General features: G+C 47.4%; 1 pseudogene; it reads right to left on the bottom strand.

The window, feature by feature from the left end:
• Positions 1 to 7,172: 7,172 nt before the first annotated feature.
• LOC146198955 (uncharacterized) lies at positions 7,173 to 8,168 on the bottom strand (annotated as a pseudogene).
• Positions 8,169 to 20,034: the final 11,866 nt, after the last annotated feature.

Raw genomic sequence — 20,034 nt, 5'->3', positions numbered from 1 at the left:
CCTTCATATATATATACATATATATATATATATATATATATATATATATATATATATATATATATATATATATATATATATAGGTGTGTGTGTGTGTGTGTGTGTGTGTGTGTGTGTGTGTGTGTGTGTGTGTGTGTGTGTGTGTGTGTGTGTGTGTGTGTGTGTGTGTGTGTGTGTGTGTGTGTGTGTGCGTGCGTGCGTGCGTGCGTGCGTGCGTGCGTAAATCCATAAGCAGGTAAGCTTTATTTTTCCGACTCCTATGTGATTTCATCACATCAACGCTACATAGATACATACACAGTGTATACTCGCAACGACGCATACAAATATAGGTTTTTCCTGAAAGTAATGAAAGAATGTCAGATCCAGCCTTCATTTCTTCCTCTGTTAGTGTTTTACCGCTACTTTTGATACTCTCATCTCCCCTGAGAACCTAGCCTCTTAAGATGTATTTTTGTTTACGAAGCATGAAACCACATGAAATGGGTCTTCCTTCAGCGGATGCCGCTTTTTATTTGTGGATGACACCACTATTATAACTTGTAACGGCACTTTAGCTTTCGCGAAATTCTTAGCTGCATTCTATGCCTCTTCAGTGTTGTATTTTGTTTGAAACCGGAATCTGTTCCCACATAGAAATCACAACTCCCATCGCAAGTTAAACCCAGTGACAAAGCAGGTAACTGGAGCATTTTGCTTTCCGAGGAGTTCGCTAGCAGAAACAGTGAATCGAATCTTTTGACTTCGAATGCACTATCCAGGATTTCGGAACAACTTGTGGACGTTAGGTAGAACCAAGAATTGATTAAATGATTATTGACGTACGTTGCACTGTGACATTAGATGCTAATGTCGTTCGATACAAATGACATTAAATTTCCTCGTGTGAGAGAGGTATTACTTATGATTATTTTTACGCCTCTGACGTCATCTGGAGATATAAGCTATATGCACCAATCTCACAGTGCATATGACCTTTGAAAACATTCGTCGTTTTTGTGTGGTTCAATAACGCATGAGTCGTGCAGTCTTCAAGCCCGGCTTTCTGGAATATCTCTATAAGTTGTGAGGCAACTGTGGAATTGTAAGATACTTTTATGAGCATGTAGATGGGAATGTTCTAAGCTTCCGAGGAGTAAAAAAATTTGCTTTTAAAGATTCTCCTGTACTCACAACGAGTAATTAAGACGGCCATATGCTGTAAACACGAGGTACCTTATAAGAGAGTAAGAAGGGAGTACACACACCCTATGCGACTCCTTTTTAGAGGCAGGATATGCTGCAGAAGCTCTGGCGTAGATTTCTACCGCGCGTTTGCTCCTCCCAGTTAAACCGCTGAGTAATTGAATCTCAAATTTCGCACAGAAACAACATTTGGTTGACAGTATATTTAATACCAAATTTTTTTGGAATACTTGCCTGATTTGATGAAAAGAAAAAAAGTCGTATGTTCTTATCATATGAGGCGGCGGGGAAACAAGAAAGCCGCTGCTCCCGCGCTGAATCAGTGGCGTCATCTCGTGCTCTTTGCAGCAACCTTCAGCCGAACAACGTTCGCCTCTTCTTTCCTATAACAGAGTTGTTGCAAACAGCACAAGATGGCGCCAATGGTGACATCGTTGTGCAGCGGCTCGTCTTGCTTTGCCGCCGACGCATACGATAGAAACATCTGACTTGTGATTGAATCAGACAAAACTAAATTTGGTAATAAAAATACCGCCGACCAAATGTCACTTCTGTGCGAAATTCGAGCTGCAAGGATTCAGCGGTTTAGCTGGGAGAAGTATAGTATGGCGCGCATGTAAATTCGCAACGCGCTGTATGACTGAATCTACGGAATGTTATGGATAACAACTAAGATATACCATACAAATCCCTTTAATTTTATTCACTTACCAAAATAACGTTTTTAGCCGTGGTCCTAGAGGCCTTGAGGTTCTAGAGGTCTTAACGTCGTGGGCCTTGCCGGATCAGTGTTTCTCAACAGATCTTTCAAGAGTGCTTAAGCTCTTACGCCAGCGGCTCGGGGATAAACAAGCCAAGTACAAGTGTTCTGCAGACCAGCGGAGAGTAGTCAGGCACCGGGACTTCCAGATTGGTGACTACGTGCGGGTTCACAAGCCGACTGTACGAGGCAAGCTGGCTGCTCGGTTTTCAGAGTCTTGAAGATTTGTGGAGCGACGTGGGCTCGCCTCATACCTGCTGGATAATGGACGTGTGCGGCACTCATTCAAATTTTCGGCTGTTAGCCAAGCAGTCATTCAGCGCCAACCTCTATCCTCAGCTACGTAGGCCCTCTTTGCTGACATTTTGCCGCCAACTGACTGCACCCCACTTTCGGTTCTTCCATTTACTGAAGAAGGTATTCATGATTCGTAAGTTATTGCGTTCAGCAAACTCAACTAGTAAATCCCCCCTGCTATTTCTTAATCCAATGCCATAGATGCCCACTGCGTGGCCTCAAGCTTGCCTTCTACCTACCTTGGCACTGAAGTCGCCCATTAGTACAGTATAATGGGTTTTTACTTTCCCCATTGCCGATTCTACATCTTCGCAGAAATTTTCGACTTCCTGGTCTTTATAACTACATTAGGTGCGTAGGCCTGTACAATATTCAGTTTAAAGCGCTTATTAATTTAATCCGGTGCCTGACACCCTCTCATAATTACTCTATATTACCAGACATATCCTTAGTGACAAAGAGCCCTACCCCTAGTTCTCGTTCCTGCAGTAAACAGCGATAACAAATTACATGCTCACCCTTCAGTACAGTATATGCCTCATTTGGCCTCCTCACCTCACTAAGCCCTGTGATATCTCATTACATACCCTCTAGTTTAATAGCACTCCTAAACTAGCCTCACTGGCTAGATTTCTAATTTCGACCACCTGGGGATCACCAGCGCACGTTAAATATCACCAGGTGGTCAAAATTACTCCGTAGCCCTACACTACGGCTCCTCTTTCTCTCTCTCCACTTTCACTCCCACCTTCCTCCCTTCCCTTACGGAGCGGCTGAGGTGTTCACAGAAAACAAGTGAGACAGTTACCGCGCCTTTCCCTTCCTATAAATAAATCAGCTTGTTTTCTAGCATTAAACGTTACCGGGGTAATTTTTCAACTGGTGGCCTGTCCTCGGAGCCAAAAATTCATAGCACCCCCCGCTACGTCACAAGTCTGACCGCCGCCGTTATAGTGCTCTCGAAGATTTTATAGAACACTATACAGCCGTGGTCAGTTGCTCCGCAGGTCGCTGGTGACTGAGGGCCGTAGGAGAAATCATGGGAGTTTGTCGCCAATTACTGCCCCAGGGTGGCCAACTCCTATTCTGGTGAGGGAGTGCTTTGCCGGAGGTGTACATCGGCATCAGGTCGTACCCTAAGTCTGTTTTATGCGATTCCATCAACACGGGGTATTTTTTTTAAATCCCGTGGAGAATTGCGCGGCACCGGTATTCGAACCACGGTCTTCTTGCATGCGAGGCGGATGTTCTACCACTACGCCACTGCTGCACTTTTTTTTTCTTTATTGCATGAATTGGTACAAATACATCAGTAAAAGATCGTGGTTGCCATGCCCCTTGGCTGACAACCGTGTCTAATGGACTTTCATTACCACAAGTTCGCCCATCAGACTCAAGACCTCCTCCGCAGCGTCTTGCTGCTTCAAAATTTCTTTTAGTTTATACACTTGTTCAATAAAATAATCACATACAGATCGTGCATCGACATCACAGTGTCTATAAGCCATCCTACTCCTACAAATACTGTGAAGGCCCAATAGCATGATGAGGTCATACTGAAAATCATCATTAACGGTTGTCAAGTACAGAATTCCACGTGGCGTCAATGGCAGGTCTTTGTTAAGTGTCCTTTCCCAGTAAAACACCGCATCCCAACAATCCAAGAACACGTGCTCAACTGTTTCAGGTTTCCTACATAGTAGACAGTTTGAGCCCCAAGGTACAAAAAGGCCCTTTTCTTCCATCCATGTTTTGACTAGGAGGGTTCCTGTATGCAATTTAAAAAAGAATGTTTTTACGCCCGGTGCAACAGTCATGTTTTTACTCGTTTGAGTACATCTTTCCCTGGGCCTTCACAGTATAAGGTTCTGTACAATGGAGCTGGGAACAATTGTGAAATAAGATCCTTGTACAGTAGCTTAGGTGGTATCGTCGCTAAATACTCTACAGAGTACCTCACGCGCAAAAACTTGAACGACCACACCACTTCTCGCAGGAAGCGTGGCACAGTGTATCCCCGAGCAGAGCATGAAGAGACTATAAACTCTGTAATTGCACTGGATAGCATGATTTGCACAAAGGTTCTCAGGAATGCATCTTTTTGGTCACGTAGGAAACAAAACCTTAAAACTATCTGCCGCACATATAGATGCATTAGAGACAACCCTCCGTCTTTAACTCGCCGAAAGAGATTATCTCCGCTAATTCGTTCCATGTTGGACGACCAAATGAAGACCGCAAATACACGATGGAACCTTTGTATATTGCTTCGAGCACAATACAATACTCGAAGTAAATACATTATTCTTGCCACCGAAAAGGTATTGCATACAGTCGCACGGGCGAAAATAGAGAGGTTACGTCCCATCCATCCTTTCGTCCTTTCCCGTATTTCTTCCGCTTTTTCATTCCAGTAATTCGTATTTTCCCCATATTTGTCCAATGGGACTCCCAAATAAACTCCGGGCTTTGTAGCCCATCTTACTCCACAGAAAATTTCCGGTTCCTCTTTCCATTTCCCGTGCCAGACTCCGAGACTTTTCTTTAAATTAACAGCACTACCAGTCTGCCTGCAATACCTTTGTGCTACCTTCAAAGCTTCCGAAACGCTTTCGCGGTCTTCACAAAAAAGCGCCACATCATCAGCGTATGCCAATATTTTCACTTCACATATTCCCAGCTTAAAACCACGGATGTATTCGTTAGCAATTACCATTCTACACAATGGTTCCAAATATATAGCAAAGAGGAGAGGAGACAGTAGACATCCCTGCCGCACAGATGCTCTTACATCAATTCTTTCAGATAACACTTTGTTAATCATAATGCGTGTAGAACAACATGCATAAGCCATTTTAACTCCTTTCAATACAACGGCACCAACACCAATATGTTCTAACAAAAAGTACAATATTTCATGAGACACACGATCAAATGCTTTTTCGAAATCAACTTGAACCATGGCCACTTTCCTGTTTAGAGCATCGCAGCACTCGAACACACTACGCGCTACATGAATATTATTAAATATGCTTCTGGTCTTTATTCCACATGTTTGATGAGATCCAAAAATATCTTTTATAATGTATTGCAATCTCTTAGCTAACACCTTCATCAGAATTTTATAATCAACATTTGTTAACGTGATCGGTCTATAGCTTGTAACTTTTAAAAGCATGGCTGGCTCATCAGTCTAGACCGTATGCGCGTTGCGAAATGACGGTGGCAGATAACCCACATCAAAGCACTCCTTGAAAAGCCTATAGAGCATGATAACTCACTTTTAAGGCTCTTGTAAAAGGCCGCACTCAAACCATCTGGACCCGGGGACTTTCCGACATTGATTTCATCAATGGCCTTTTCTATTTCCTCCACACTTATTTCGTTCTCTAACTCTTCAGTAACTTCTTTGCCTAATATTGACATCAGAGGCAAAAAGTTATCTCTAAACCCTTCTTCACTTGGTGCTTTGCTCGAAAACAGCTCACGGTAATGTTCCACGAAGGCGCTCGTAATTCCGTCTGGCTCATCATGCCTCTGCCCCTTGTATTCAACAACCATTATCTCGTTTGCGCGCGCATATCGCTTTTCATCAGCGAGGGCGCGTTTTGTTGGCGTCTCGCTACCGAGTCATTTTTCCGTGCGCGCTCTTATCGCAGCGCCTCTGTACTTCTGGGCATCCAAAGCTTCTAGCCTAACTTTGATGTCTTTTATATCATGCATGAACATACCCGGCATTCGTTCTTCTTCACGCCCTAAATATTTTAAGAGCTCTTGCAGTTGCTTTCTTCTTTCTTTTCCTCATACTTAATAATGGAAGAGCGCTCAATTGCATTCATTTTAACCTCCTGTTTAAATCGTTCTCAGGATTCAATACAGCCTGTTTCGCTCCCATAAAAAATATCAATGCTTTCCTTAACTTTTATTAAAATTAGTTCGTCTTCTGTAAGCCTCGAGTTTATTTTCCATAAGTTCCTGTTCATTTTTGATTTACACTGCTTAGTTCCGCCCAGCGTGACCGTAACTAAGCAATGGTCACTAAATGACCCTTGCTTCACTTCATACTGTTCACAGGTAGGCGAAAACTCTGGCGACACATATATTCTGTCAAGTCGCGCGTGACTACTACCTTGAAAATGTGTGAAATGCACACGTTTTTCACCATTCACTAGGACTGTTACGTCCTCTAAGCTGCACTCATTGAGGACACACTTCAGCAATTTGGCACCAAACTTTGGTCTTTTCCAACATTTCTATTCGAACGATCCTTAGAGTCTACAACACAGTTGAAATCTCCCAAAAACATAAGCGCACGACTGCATTCAAGAAAAGGCACCAACTGCTCAAAAAAGTCGCGCCGTTCTTTTTGTGTCGTTGGTGCATACAGGACCACCACCCTCACCGCACAGGTTTCGTACTTGATGTCGCACACGACGAAACGCTCCCTTGCACAAGTTATTACTTGCTCCACTGCTATGCCTACACTTTTCCTCAGGAAAACAAACCGACTGCATGGCTTACGCAAGCATTGAAGCGTGATCGAAAACCAAACACCATATTATCTGTTTGCTGCTCATCCTCAGCCTTTGTTTCTTGTATGGCTACGATGTCTAAATCTAGTTCGCTCAACAAACGGTTCAACTGCACTTGCTTCCGTCTCGAGGCGAGCCCTCGGACGTTTAGAGTGCCCACTTTTAGCGGTTTTTTCCAATAAGCCATACTCTAAACCCAGCTAACAAACAATGACTAAAGGCTCACTTCTTCAGTCTCTTGTCGCGAGTGAGCGACGAGGACCGCAACGCGGTTTGCGAAAAGGCTAACTTGCCTTTCTTAGCGCCTTCCACCCTCCACTGCTTTTCTAGTCGATGCAGTTCCCGTTCTGTAGCTGGTACCTTTTCGTAGTCTCGTGGTCTCTTCATGGAGGCGGTTGTCATATCCATCGGGGACTCAGCAACGCTTCCTTCCGAAATGTCTTTCGCTGTTGGCTGATCTGACGACATAGCAGCCTCCGCCCTCTTTCCAGTCGTTTCTGCAGCGGGTTCGCTAACTTGCGTCTTCCCTCCGCCGGTGGTGTGCTCCGGCTGTTGGACATCAGGTCCCTCTCCGGATCCTGTAGGGGCAGGGCTCCAGCGTTCTCCAGTTCCTCCTGGTCCATGATCAACTCACTCCCGTCGTCTTGAGGGGGCACAATACCCGTGGCCACACGGGCATACGTGCGGACGCATCCCTACCGGTCGTGCCCGAAGATATGACGCGAACTACATATCGGAGTGCGGCAATCACGTCGAATGTGGCCTGTCTCCTTACACCTTAAGCATATTGGTGGCCGTCCAGGCACCACCACTAACACAAGCCCTCCGTAAAACTTGTACATGTGGGGCAAATCATCGATCGAAAGCCCCTCTTTGAGCACTATTTTTACTAGCCGAGTTGTCGATTCGGCCTCTTCAAAACCCGGGCTGTTCCACTGCTCATAAGTGACTTCGTTCACATCTCCAAAGTCTTCGAACGCCTTCTTCACCGCTTCACTCGAAACGTAGAAAGGCACCCAGTGCACCTTGAAAACCAACTCACGCTTGTTAGGGTCAATGACCGCACAGTAGCGTCTCTTCACTTCCAGCGCGCCTTCTTTCAGCAGGCGTTCCTTCGCTTCCTCAGTCTTCATCTTCAGCATCCAGATATGAGACATTTGGAAGGGTCCAATGCCAGCCACGTAGGTTAGTACACCGGCCTTTTCCAACGGCTCACGAAAATCCTGTATGCGATAAGGTCGGCCGGCAATATCACAGTGAAGGAAAACCGTTATCTTCATTGCTTCTCCCGAAGGAAACGTAGGTAGAACCATGCGATAGCCCAGTGGTGGGCGTCGTTTGCCGCATCCTCGGCCAGACATGACCGATACCGAGGCACGCTCAGAGCTTACCATCACACGTCCGTCCCACGGAAGCCGGAAGTGGAATGCGCCACTGCTGCACCCACCATGCACACTGAACTCAATCCGTTATTTAAGTGGCATTCTGTGAATCTGTGAGTACAATGGCATTGGGATTAGACGCTGCAGCTAAGGCAATAGCCGCCTCCTCTGCATAAGTGGGGTTGGACGTTTTTGACAGAAGCTCAGTGGACCAGCGATCGCGAAGGCGTTCGAACCACAATTATCATTACTCCATTCTTTGGCACTGGAATCGCAGAGTAAATCGGCGCCTTGCGTTTCGCCTCCATCAAAACGCGGCCACCGTAACAGGGTTCGGGACAAAATAATGTAGTCAAAGCATGTCTCTTGCGGCTTACACATCTAATTGCGACACGGAAATGGTGACCACTCAATTGCGACACGGAAATGGTGACCACACCGAGCGTGCAGCAATAAACATACACAGTTTTAGTATTAAATACTCGTTTTAATGTGACCACACATGCTACATCGGCAAATAGAAAATCGCGATAAAACTTTCGTGAAATTGAGAGAGTAACTATACCGAAATTATACTATACTAATCCCTAATTGCAGTTGTTCATCAGATCCAGGTGGTCCGCGTATTCTGGAAACAGCTGGTGTTCAATAAGCAGTTCAGCTGCCTTGAGTGACAGAGACGCTGGCACTCCGCTGTACCACAGGCTTGGAGAAATGCGTTCTCAGGGTCAAGCATGTAGCGGGCATTTGGGCACGATTATTTGCAGGTTGGGCGCCTGCCCAGCTATGGAATACGACGCGAAGGCTCCTAACGGCAGAACCTGATGCCGTAGTTGCCTCGGCCATTGTAGGGGTGTAGACACAGCTTGTTCGACCAGCTTGTCGCCAGCAAAACCTTGTTCCACGAAGACAACTGGTACTCCGCCTTTAGCGAGGAGACTTGGCTTGCTCGGCTTAGACTGAGTCAACACCAGCCTTGTCACTAGCAAAGCCTTGTTCCAAGATGCTAGTTGGTACACCACCGTTGGGGTGGAGACAGGTCTTGCTCGACTCAGGCTGAGTCAACACCAGCTTCGTCGACCGCAAAGCCTTCTATGAGGACAACTGGTACGTGGCCTTTGACCTGGAGACTTGGCTTGCTCGGCTCGAACTGAGTCAACACCAGCCTCGTCGTTGGGGGGGGGGGGGGGGGGGGGGGGAGACACAGCTTGCTCGACTAGACTGAATCAACACCAGCTTCGTTGCCCGCGAAGCCTTTTTCCACGAGGCTAGCAGGTAGAAAAGCCAGCCTTCCACAAACGCGTCCGCAGAACAGGAGCACTCGGTGCCAAGCCCAGGTAGCAAGCGTTCCCGGATCCACAGCCAAAGATAAGTCATGCCACTCACTCCAATATCTTGCTGTAGAGACCGTAACAAAGCTTGCATGCTGACATCCAGGTTCAATTTGCAGGTGCTGTGCTATCACGAGAAGCGGTTGGCTTCCTCGAGAGTGATAATACGCGTTCGAGCAAGGTGTTGGTCCTTACGCTGTCATGCACAAAGCGGCCAAATTCAGTCACGAAACACGACTTCTTGCTGTTCACCTTAGCTTCCGTGTCCTTGAATGCGTCCGTAACGACTCCACTGATTAGGCAGCCAAGCAAACGAAGCCTATCACACTTCCGAACACGAGAGTGTGCACAAGACAACCCCGAGTGGAATGGGCACTGGCGCAGAACCGCCTAGAGCAGTGCCTAGAGGTTTCTTCTCTGACGTCATTTCAGCACAGTGGCGCCGTCTACGGCGTCTTTATGTAGCGATAGCTATACTACACTAGGTGGTGGAGGTGAAAATATGTTAATTAAAATGTTTAGGAGGTTGTAGCGGCGGCTGGAGTCCTCAGTTCGGAACCCCATGCATTGGCGTAGGCTGCTGTCCGCGCCCTTTCGACGAGTTAATTTTTATACCTCTGCAACACGGTCACTTTCGATCCTCATTGAACTCGATCTGCATTGAGGTTTTCGAGAAAAATTAAAGCGTCCCGTGCAACACAGGTGTTTTCAATGAGCATGGACAAATTTTCCTCATGTGCACTTTAGAGCTCACTGATGACGAGGGTGTCGATGACCGCTTTCGAGTGTGCTTGAAATCTCAAGAGCACTTGAGGAAGCAGCTGTAAGTCAAGCAGGCTTGAGCTCGATTGCACTTGAAAGTTGCCGTGTGACAACCTAGATCTGCATTGACTTGAATGCAGATCGAGTTCAATGAGGATCGAAACTGCATGTCCGTGTGAAAGGGGTATTACTCCTTGCGTCCGAGCTGGACAGAGCTGCCTACCACCCCTCCTGCGTTGGCTTTGGTAGTTGTTGTTGTGGCTGTAGGAAGAAGGAAAAGAAAATGCACGGGCCTGCTACTGGCTTTGCAGCTAAGCTACCTGATTGATTTATAGGAAGGGAAAGGCGCGGTAACTGTCTCACTTGTTTTCAGTGAACACCTCAATCGCGCCGTGAGGAAAGAGAGGAAGGTGGGAGTGAAAGTGGAAAGAGAGAAAGAGGAGCCGTAGTGGAGGGCTTCGGAGTAATTTCAACCACCTGGGGATCTAACGTGCACTGACATCGCACAGCACATGCACGCCTCTTCATTTCGCCTCCATAGAAACGCAGCCGCCGAGGTCGGGTTCGAACCCGGGTACTCCGGCACAGTAGTCGGGCGTCTTACCACTGCACCACCCCGGCGGGGCAGCTGAGCCACCTCCGCTGCCTCTGATTTATTTATAGAAAGGGTAAGGCGCGGTAACTGTCTCACTTGTTTTCTGTGGACACCGCAACCGCGCCGTAAGGAAAGGGAGGAAGATGGGAGTGAAAGTAGAAAGAGGAGGGCTTCGGAGTAATTTCAACCACCTAGGGATCTAACGTGCACTGACATCGCACAGCACACGGACGCCTCTTCGTTTCGCCTCCATAGAAACGCAGCCGCCGAGGTCGAGTTCGAACCCGGGTACTCCGGCACAGTAGTCGGGCGTCTTACCACTGCACCACCCCGGCGGGGCAGCTGAGCCGCCTCCGCTGCCTCGCGCGGGCTAAATAGAGAAAGTAGAGAAGAAAGAAAAAGAAGAGGGAGAGAAAGATAAATGGATTTAATGAAAGGAAAAGGCAGAGAGGTTGGCCGGAATAATTCAAATCTGACCTGCTACTCTGCACTGGGGAAGGGGAAGGAGCTGGCTATCCCCCGACATAAACGGCGTTGACCTACCGTTCCAGCCCCGTAGGGCCAGGAACAATTCGGTGGCTGGTTAGCCCCCGACATAAACGGCGTTGACCTACCGTCCCAGCCCCGTAGGGCCAGGAACAGCCCTGATTTCGTTGGCTTCGTTGGCAGGCCCACACCATATGGTACAGGACCGCCTTCTCCCCGAATAATTTGCATTGTGAGTCAAATGACTCTGAATCTATTGCATGTAGTTTTCGTGAGATGTTAAAAAGTTTTAGTCTGTAGCTTTCGGAGGTGTATAACTCCTCCCCTTTGTCGAGTGTCTTAGCCGGTGGAGGGTAGACCCGGCGAGGTAATCTTACGTGCGGAATATTTTGAGTGTAAGTTAGCATAAGGTAGGAGGTTCCACGAGATCCGTATTGGGTGCCCGGTGGAGAAATGCTCGTGCTGAGGCGTGTACGCTCTCGTTACCTGGGATGTCCTTGCGACGTGGTACCCATACTAAGTGCTTGTGTGGGTTGGTAGCCATGGGTGTAACTATTTTGCAGGACTTTAGTTGCTAGCGATGCAATCTTGCCACTGAGGTAATTGCGATACGCTGTCTGTGGATCTGTAATAATGTATTCTGATGTAGTGTGTGTTGCAGCTAGGGCGATTGCCACATCCGCAGCCAGTGTGTTTTGGCTGGCCAATATTAGTTCGTCCACTGTTTGATTTTGGTGCACTATTGCAACGGCCGCTATTAAGGACCCGTAGCATCGACTAGAACATGCCCTCGCGCCCGCCATAGCGCCCGCTAGTCAGCAGCGCATGCCGTGTGAAAGACGGGACACTAGTGCGCATGCGAGGAAAGAAGGCAGGAGCAACAGGTGCGCTGCGCATGACATCAGATGTCGCGGCCGCTGCGGCCGCGTGCCTACTCCACTGCCGACGCAGCAGTATAGTAGGCACTATAGCAGCAGAGACGCCCGAACAAAGAAAAGAACGCCTTGCCAGGCGGAGACGCCACGCTGAAGAGCAGCCTCGACGCCGGAACAGAGGAGGACGTCTTGCCAAGCGGAGACGCCAAGATGCAGAGCGCAATAATAATAATAATAATAATAATAATAATAATAATAATAATAATAATAATAATAATAATAATAATAATAATAATAATAATAATAATAATAATAATAATAATAATGAAGCTGTAAAATGCGTTAAAACATGCCAAACTGCTGTATATTGACTCATGCAAGTATCGGTGTGTAAAAATGAAAAATAAAAAGATTAAAAAACTAAAAAGTAAAAAGCATGTGTGAAACGCCATCGCGTCATACCTTTAACGGAGGAGCTTAGGTGTCCCCGATTTTTCGATTTTTGATATACTTTATTTTAATTCCTTTTTATTTTTTTTTATTTTAATTGCACGCAGTTAATTTTTTATTTTACTAAATGTCCTCCAGCGTCCGTTCGCTTGACACGACGGCACAAAATAGCGGTGAGCGCTAACGTCTGGGACTGAAAGGATGCTGGTTCGAGTTCGGGTGTGTGTACATTATTCTTTTTTTCCCCAATTCAATATTAACAGTCCCTGATGACACGCCGTCCTGAGGAGCTCTGGAGACACGCTCTGTCCACATTTCTACACGCCCCTTGTGAGGAGAGAAATACTTTAGCCATAAAAGCTGAGAGCCAACAACTGGGCACCGATTTCCCGTCATCTGGCCAGTATATTTGATGAAACTCGGGCACTGTTTGCAATTCATCCTGGAGCCTCAACGGCGACGTCGGGGCACTGAGCGATATTTAGCAATATCTCTTCTCAGACTTCTACGCCCTCCCCAAGGATGGCGCCACAGAGTTACAAACCTCTCGTTGAGCAGTGTGCGAAGCCATGAGTCGAGTTGGCAGCAGTTCGAAGCGCGTTCGAGCATTTGGAATTGTCTGTCACTGTGCTGCGGCGTCAGCTCATGGCTTTAGCAGGCAGATGCGTACACGCTCGAGGAGCACTCGAACGCGCGGCTTCAGCATGCTTGCCAGGTCTACGCTGCGTGGGGGCTGCATTTCTGCATTTCGATGCAGTCACCGTCACAGCTGTTTAAGCCGAGTAATGAAGCGTGATGAAAGGACAGGCAAGAAATCTCTTACGGGAAGTGATTGCTTTACGAAATATGTGCCACAGCGAGACTGCTGGCCCTGCCGACAACGCGTGCTACGCCCGTACCCATTTCTTGCTTACACCTATTCTCAATTACGGTAGAGGCACTTTGCCGTTTAGCCTACGTTTTAGTCCACGGAGTTGCGAAGGCTGTGTCCAACCGAAGCGAATATCCGAATAATCCTGGCCACCTGTTGTTGTGGCTTTAGCAAAAGAAAAAAAAATATGCACGGGCCTGCTACTGGCTCTGTAGCCGAGTCACTTCCGTTGTCTCGTGCAGACTGAAGAAAAAACTGATTTATTTATAGGAAGGGAAAGGCGCGGTAACTGTCTCACTTGTTTTTTTAGTGGACACCGCAACCGCGCCGCAAGGGAAGGGAGGAAGATGAGAGTGAAAGTGGATAGAGAGAAAGAGGAGCCGTAGTGGAGGGCTACGGAGTAATTTCGACCACCTGGGGATCTTTAACGTGCGCTGACATCGCACAGCACACGACGCCTCTTCGTTTCGCCTCCATCGAGACGCAACCGCCGAGGTCGGGTTCGAACCCGGGTACTCCGGCCCAGTAGTCGGGCGTCTTACCACTGCACCACCCCGGCGGGGCGCAGACTGAAGAGATTCATTGATTTACAGGAATGGAAAGTAAAGGCGCGGTAACTGTCTCACTTGTTTTTTGTGGACACCTCAACCGCACCGTAAGGGAAGGGAGGAAGGTGGTTGGTTGGTTGGTTGGTTTGTGGGGTTTAACGTCCCAAATCAACTCAGGCTATGAGAGACGCTGTAGTGGAGGACTCCGGAAATTTCGACAACCTGGGGTTCTTTAACGTGCACTGACATCGCACAGCACGCGGGCGCCTTGCTTTTCGCCTCCATCGAAAAGCTGTCGCCGAGGCCAGGATTCGATCCCGCGTCCTTGGGAACAGTAGTCGAGCGCCGTAACCACTGCGCCACCTCAGCGGTGTGCTCTATCTTTGGCAGTGTTGCACTTGATGTATGAAACGGAGTATATCTCCCCTGCCTCTTAAGATATACTCCGTTTCACACATCAAGTGCAACACTGCCAATGATAAAGCAGTGTTGCACTTGATGTGTGAAACGGAGTATATCTTATGGGGCAGGGGAGATATCAAAATGTGGCTACCGCAATCTGTGAGCCATCATAAAATGTGCTGCATCTTAGTAAATTGTAAATTCGTTTATAAGCAAGGAATCGCGCAGTACCTGTCGCACATCATGGTGCCCATTTGAACCGCGCCGTGATGGAAGGGAGGAAAGTAAGAGTGAAGGATGAAATAGAGAATGTGGTGTCGTGGTGGAAAGCGGCGGGGAATTTTGAGGGCCTGAGGAGTTCAAACTCACTGACATAGCACAGCACATGAATGTCTTCGCGTTTCACTTCCATCAAAACGCGGCCGCCATGATCGGGTTCTAACCCGTGTACTCCGATTCAGGAGGAAATAGTTTTAACCACAGCCACTGCCGCGGGTACGTCTTGCAGCAGGGCATTTCATGTCGGAGCCTACTTTATATAGATAACAATCAAATCTTCTTAGATCAAACGTTAGTGCATTTTGTCGAAAATTGGATGCCGTGACTAGTTTTCTTGGTCGATGAAAAGGGGATTATTGTCATTAAGTGGTTCAGCTCTAAAGGACAAAGCACTAGAGAACTGCTGAATATTTCGACAACCTGGAATTCATTAACGTGCCCTGACATACACAGTATATCAGCGCCTTGCGTTTAACTTCCACCAAAACGCGATCACCATAGAAGGGTTCGGGGCAAAATAAGAAAGCCTAAGATGTCTCTTACGTCTGACACACCCAATAGCGAAACGACAACGGTGACCACACTGAATGCACAGCAATAAACATACACAGATTTAGTAGGAAATACTCGTTTTATGTGACCGCACATACTATATCAGCAAATAGAAAAGCGTGGAAAAACTTTCGTGAAATGGAAACAGTAACTATACCGAAATAAACTACTAAGCACTAACAGTAGCAGTTCATCATACCCAGTGGTCCGCATATTTTGCCCTCCGGCGAACCGAAGGCTTGGAGAAATGCGTTCTCAGGGGAGGCTGTAGCGGGTACTTGAGCCCGGCGATCTGCAGGTTAGGCGCCGGTCCATCGATGAAACACGACAAGGGGCCCAGTGCGCATTCAGTCGTAGACACGAACCTCGCCGGAGGCACTAGTTCTGTCCGAGCCGCCAACACATGAGGACAGCGCCATTGGTCGTAGGGCCGAAACCTCAGAACCTGATCCCGTAGTCGCCTCGGCCGTCGTTAATGTGGAGACACGGCTAGCTCGACTCAGACTGAGTCAACACCAGCTTCACCGCCCCCAAATCCTTGTTCCACGACGCCAGTTGGTACACCGTCGTTGATATGGAGGCACAGCTTGTTCGACTCAGACTGAGTCAACACCAGCTTTATCGCCCCCAAAGCCTTGTTCCACGACGCCAGTTGGTACACCGTCGTTGATATGGAGGCACAGCTGGTTCGACTCAAACTGAGTCAACACCAGCTTCACCGCCCCCAAAGCCTTGTTGCACGACGCCAGTTGGTACACCGTCGTTGATATGGAGGCACAGCTTGTTCGACTCAGACTAAGTCAACACCAGCTTCACCGCCCCCAAAGCCTTGTTCCACGACGCCAGATGGTACACCGTCGTTGATATGGAGGCACAGCTTGTTCGACTCAGACTGAGTCAATACCAGCTTCATCGCCCGCAAAGCGTTGTTCCACGAGGCTTGCTGGTGGACAAGCCAGCCTTCCGCGAACGCGTCCGCAGAACAGGAGCACTCGGTGCCAAGCCCACGTACCAAGCGTTCCAGGATCCGCAGCCAAAGATAGCAAGTCATGCCACTCACTCCAACTTCTTGCTGTAGAGACCGTAACAAAGATTGCATGCTGACATCCAGGTTCAATTTGTACCGAAAAATTCTGCAGGTGCTGTGCTATCACGAGAAGCGATTGGCTTCCTCGGAAGCGATACACGCCGCGTTCTGGCGAGGCGTTGGTCTTAACGTTATCATGCACAAAGTGGCCAAAGTCGGTCACGAAACACGATTTCTTGCTGTTCACCGTAACTGCCGTGTCCTTGGATGCGTCCGCAACGACTCCACTGATTTGGAAAAAGAAACCAAGCAAATGAACCCAAGCTCACTCTTCGACACGGCAGCGCGCATAAGACCGAGTGAATAGTTCATGATGTCGTCCTCTGTTATAACTCATTAAAGTTTAATCATCATCATCATCATCATCATCATCAACTCATCTTAGCACAGTGTCGCCGTCTATCGCGTTTTCAGATTTTCGATGTCACGCTTGTAATACTTGCCGGCATGCTATGTTGGCCACAAAAACTTCATAATTGCAGATAATTTGATGTTCGTTGCTTCAAAGGTGGCTTTTTTACTGGCGGCAGAAGTTTAGTTGGTTATCAGAGTTGAGTTCTAAGTTTCCCCTGGACAACTATTTTGTGTAAGTATTTCGTGTTATAAACACATACAGGCATTAATACTCTTTACGGTTGTATATTATGTTGCCGCGGTGGCCTTGGAACAATTTGAATGTCCAGTTTACCGGTTTATTGATTGATTTAGAGGAAGGAAAAGGCGCGGTAACTCTTATTTGTTTTCTGTGGACACCGCAACCGCCCCGTAAGGGAAGGAAGGAAGGTGGGAGTGAAAGTGGAAAGAGAAAGAGGAGCTACGGGCTACGGTCTACAGAGTAATTTCGACCACCTGGGGATCTTGCGCTGACAGCACACGGACGCCTCTTCGTTTCGCCTCCATCGAAACGCAGCCGCCGAGGTCGGATTCGAACACCGACGTGCTGCTAAAACTCGGAAGAAGAGGAGGGGGGTTCAACCAATACGTGAACCGTGACCACGGCTAAACCCACAAATAGCTATTAGCGCACAAAAGGGAGGGAGAAGTGTCGCTGGGATTCCACAGGTGTACTGTGGGCACAGATTGTCCCCTCGACTGAAGCTGGAGGGCTGAAATGCTTGCAGAATTGGACTGGGACCCCCGCTTGTGTAGACCAGCCCACCTTGTACACTGGCGCGCTTCCGCCAATTCTGCCCGCGCGCTATTATAATCGTCGCCATCAATATTGCCGCAGTGATTCCTCGCCGCACGTGGGAAATAAACTATGGTAAACACGATTTTTAGCTTTTATCATCTTCACATAGTCGTAATTTACCCAGGACTTTTTCTTTTTTCCGTAGGTTTGATTGTGTTAAATAGAAAGTGCTTTAAATACATGGATACAAACTGATGAATGCATTGCATGCATCATCATTTGCAGTGTTTATTTCAAGGACTGGCAACCAGGTTTGTGCCACAAAGTCTTGTTTAAATGACAGCAATTTTGTTTCAGTAATGCTCTAAAAAACAAAAGGTTGTTGACGTGAATTGTTTGACTGCGAAGCATTTCAGTATGCAAAAAAACTGGACAATGGTCAGCTATGTCAGAAGTTATTGCGTCTGTGCTGTGACCTATGGTTTCAAGATTAGTAATATTAAGGTCAAGTTCGGACGATGTAGTAGTTGTAATTCTAGTCGGTGATGTAATTAAATTGACAAAATTGGATGACTGTAATGTGGTGATCAGATCGATTACATAAGTTTTCTCCTCAAAAATGGTAACATTGAAATCACCGCTACAAGAAAGAAAAAAAAATTGTTTTCTGAAAAAACAAAACAAAACAAAAAAGCAATCCAAAAAGGCTTGAGAAATAACCGTGAATTTCTTTGCTGCAAAGCCATGTCTGCCCATGTCTGAACCTACGCCTAAGCAAAGCAAAACCCCGCCTTCGCGGTGCCAAACTAGGAAACGTCATTTTTCGGCTATTGTGAAGGACACGAATGCCGGTCGTATGAAGTTAGAGCGCTGAGAACGAACGTCAACCATTGAAATGGATTATAATTTGTTTTGCTCTGTGTTTTCAATGCTTCTGAAGCCGCACGCGATGTGTGCTTTTTGAAAGCCTTGCGTGTTTTGCACCCGACAACTACACTTCGCTTCAGCATGATTGATTGATTGATTGATTAATTGATTGATTGATAACTTATTGGGTGCATGGGAATTCTCGGAGTTGTGGGTGGTCCGCCAATACCCGCAGGCCAGTTGCCTGCGCCGCAGCGTGGGCCCTGCGAACCAGTCCTCGTTGTTGGTCACTCGCTGTGCAGAATGGCCTCCCACTGCTCCAAATTGTGATTAGAAAGCTTATCGATAAAGGGATTTAATTGCCATGCCCACACCATGTTAAAAGCCGTAGCTATTTCTCCACAGTTTGGGCACACTGGTATATGTAAAGTGACGGGTACCATTGCTGATGTATAAATGGTGTAACGAGAGTGTCTGTTTGTAGCCGGCAGAGGGAGTGTTCTTCCGCCTTGTCTAGAGTTTTGTGAGGTGTGGGGTATGTCTGTCTGGCCTGTCTTTAGGCCTGCAGGTGTTCAGCAAAGGTGATTATGGGATGTGTAATATGCTCTTTTTCCTCGTCGGCTAAGGGGGGATCCCGGTGTAGGAGAGCTCGGGCGTGCCAGTGTGCGGCGTCATTCCCTCCCGTGTGTTCCGAGTGTCCCGGAAACCATATGATTGAGGCCCGATTAGGAGGGTGTTTTGCTAATAGTGCCAGACACGATTGATGGATTACTCCGCTGGTAGTATTCTTGCACGAATTTTAGGAGCCTGTGAGTACAATAGCGTTTGGGTTGGTAGCTAGCGCTAGTGCAATGTCTGCCTCCTCTGCGTGAGTGGGGTTGAACGTGCGGACTGATGCGCAGTTGATTAATTTGTCCTGGGGATTCGTTATGGCGATGGTCATCCGCCCTTGAAATGGACCGGCTGCATCCACGTAGAGCGTGTGTGGGTGGCCATCCCATTTCTTGCGAAGGTTCTGCCGTTTCTCCGCTCCGCGCTAAATGTCGGATGCATGTTTTGGGATATTTTTATTGACATAGATGTTTTTTGCGGATTGATAGAGGAAGTTCTGTCCTTTGGTCCACTGTGTAAGGTACTTTGAGATGTATCTTGTTCAGAAGGGTTCGGCCTGATCGAGTGATGGTCAGGCGGTTGAGCTGTGACAGCCTTTGCGCCTCCCAGAGGTTTTGGAGTGTGTTGTGGATGCCGAGAGACATGCGGCGCGATGTTGGTATTCGCAGTGCAAATTATAAGAACTCTCTCACTGTAGTTAGCCTAGGGCATCCAAGCCAGGTTTCAGGCTCCAGAATTCTACTGCAGGCAGTCAAAAAGTGGTTCACCCACAATGGTCAACACCTGAAGGCGGTTCCCAAGTGCCCGTTCGTGCTGTTTCTACATCGTATACGGAATATTTGCCGGAAAATAGACGTAATTGGTATCGTTAATTAGTGGAGTTAATAGTTTGGCGTTATCAATTTAATTCTCCCAAAGTTACTCTTCAGCTATGACGGACTTTGTAGTGAAGGGCTCTGGATGATTCGTCGGCATCAAAAAGCTGCCGTGACTTTTCGGTGGAGCTGAAAAGCAAGACGTCCGTTTACT

The sequence above is a fragment of the Amblyomma maculatum genome, chromosome 2 (genome assembly GCF_055883805.1).
Source record: "Amblyomma maculatum isolate TAMU_Amacu chromosome 2, ASM5588380v1, whole genome shotgun sequence".
In the NCBI taxonomy this organism is placed as follows: Eukaryota; Metazoa; Arthropoda; class Arachnida; order Ixodida; family Ixodidae; genus Amblyomma; species Amblyomma maculatum.
This window is presented reverse-complemented; position numbering and strand designations above follow the sequence as displayed.